The sequence below is a fragment of the Microtus ochrogaster genome, unplaced genomic scaffold (genome assembly GCF_000317375.1).
Source record: "Microtus ochrogaster isolate Prairie Vole_2 unplaced genomic scaffold, MicOch1.0 UNK1, whole genome shotgun sequence".
NCBI lineage: Eukaryota > Metazoa > Chordata > Mammalia > Rodentia > Cricetidae > Microtus > Microtus ochrogaster.
Genome location: NW_004949099.1, coordinates 879420 through 881677, shown reverse-complemented (window position 1 = coordinate 881677; position 2258 = coordinate 879420). Strand labels below are relative to the sequence as shown.

General features: G+C 48.2%; 1 protein-coding gene across 1 annotated transcript in view; it reads left to right on the top strand.

The window, feature by feature from the left end:
* The window catches only part of Anxa4 (annexin A4), a 52189-nt gene that overhangs the window by 30507 nt on the left and 19424 nt on the right, over window positions 1-2258 (top strand). The gene's annotated exons all lie outside the window — the stretch shown is intronic.

Below are 2258 nucleotides of genomic sequence, written 5' to 3'. Positions count from 1 at the left end.
AGAGTGACGGGTGTTCTTCCTTAGACTAACAACAGCGACCAGAGTGACGGGTGTTCTTCCTTAGACTAACAACAGCGACCAGAGTGACGGGTGTTTGTCAGTCTCCACCGTATTAGACTAACGGCAGAGGTGTCACAAGGACTGTTGGCCTTTAACCCCAAGGGCCTGCTCAGGAGAAGCAGGGTGTGAGCGGTGCAGGGAGGTGAGCTGACTTTCCTAGGCTGTCAGACCCGGTGAGAAGCAGGATGCTGGGAAACCAGAGGTAACCACCTCTGGCCACCAGAATTCACCACAAGCCAGGTCTAAGCGCTGAGACCCAGCCTCTCATCTCCAAGAGAGTATTGTCTGCACTTATGCACCCTTCTCATTTCCTTTTGTTATAAATAAAGTTGAAAATATGGGGGCCCCACCAACATTTTTCAGTCTGATTTTAATTTTGTATATTGCAAAAATTGTACAGCCCAGAGTGTGGAGCAAAGCGTTCAGAATTCCCAAAGCAAGAATCGGGGGACATTTGGCAGAGCCAGGCCTTTCTCAGGGCCTGCTGGTGTGGACTGATGGGGTGTTGGAGGAGACGGGACCATAACACCTGTTCCTGGAGGTCAGGAATCCTTGGGTGCACACAGGAGCGCTGGAGAGACTGCTCGGCTGTGAAGAGCATGTCCCGTTCCTTCAGGATACCAGCATTCCAGTCTCATCACCACAGCAGGCAGCTCACAACCACCGTGATTCCAGTCCAGGGGATGGACCGACTCTTGCCTCTGAGGCACAACATGCACACACACATGCATACACACACACACACACACACAATTTAAAATAAAATTTAAAAACATAGGATTAGTATGGGTAAGAACTCTGCGGGGCTAGGATTGTGGCCCAGTCAGTAGGATACCCTAATCTGCACAAAGCCCTGGGCTTGATCCCCAATAAAGGTAGAGGATCAGGATTTCAAGGTCATAATAAGTTTGAAGTCACACTTGGATAGCTTGGATACGTGAATCTGTGTTAGAAAGAAAAAGAAAGAAAGAAAGAAAGAAAGAAAGAAAGAAAGAAAGAAAGAAAGAAAGAAAGAAGCATGGTTCAAGGAGAGGAGATCACCTTTCAGGCTAACCTTGGAGGCATGGAATCGGAGATGCCCTTGGGAGGTGGGTGGAATTTTAATAAATAATGAAGAGAGAATGTGTTTCTGGGAGTGAGGTTGAGCTTAGAGGAGTTACAGTGAATTCATGGAAAGTTGCAAAGCAGGAATGGGCTATGGGGGTGCTTCCTGAGACAGCAAGTCCTAAAGTGTGTGTGTGTGGGGGGGGGGTCCTAGGGCTGTTACTGAGAAAGCCACCAATTAAATCACAGCCCTGGAGGGTGGCCCAGAAGCACAGGAAACCACAGGTATCAGGATCATGAGGCTAAATTGGGGTCTCAAGGAGACATGGAAATGGCCAAACTGGTAACAAAGGGTTCCAGAGAGTGTTCACGAGTCTAAGTGTGTGGGGGGGGAGCAGAGCAATTCAAAGCAGATTCTGAGCTGGGTGTGCTACACACCCAGAATCTTCACCCTGGGGAGACAGAGGAGGAGGATCAGGATCAGCCTGGGCTACATAGGAAAGCAAACAAAAGAGAGCTAAGCTTATAAGTCTGGCGGCCTACTCTCCTTGTTCATGGTTTATAACTCAGACTCATGGGGGACTGCAAAGCTGGCAGCCCCGTGTGGCCCAGCTGACTACAGGAGCCATTGTGAGCTTCTGAGCAGGCAAAGAATGAACTGTGAGTTTTCTCCTAGGAAAATGAACCTCGCTAGAAAATGAGAATTTATTTAGAAGGCTTTTGTGGGCCTGTGGAAAAGTCTTGAATCTATGCGGTAATGTACAGGTTAAAAGCAGAGTGTGTACAGGGAAGGTCACGGGGCCACACTTCGCATAGCTCGGAACGGAAGTGGAGTCTGGAGGAAAGTGGGGCATTTTTTAAAAACTCTAAGCTAATATTAGGGTGGAGAGTCCTGTAGTCCTCCCTCCACGCTCCGCCTGGATAGCCGACCTTGTGGAGAATGATGGCTGTGGACTCAGCCACTCGAAACCGCCTTCCTGCCCTGTCTCAGTAGAGCGGTTTCTACACCCCCAACCCAGCCATTTTTTTCCAACAAACACACAGAAAATTCCTCAAACACAGTAATTTTTTTTTTATTTTTTTATTTTTTTGGTTTTTTGAGACAGGGTTTCTCTGTGGTTTTGGAGCCTGTCCTGGAACTAGCTCTTGTAGAC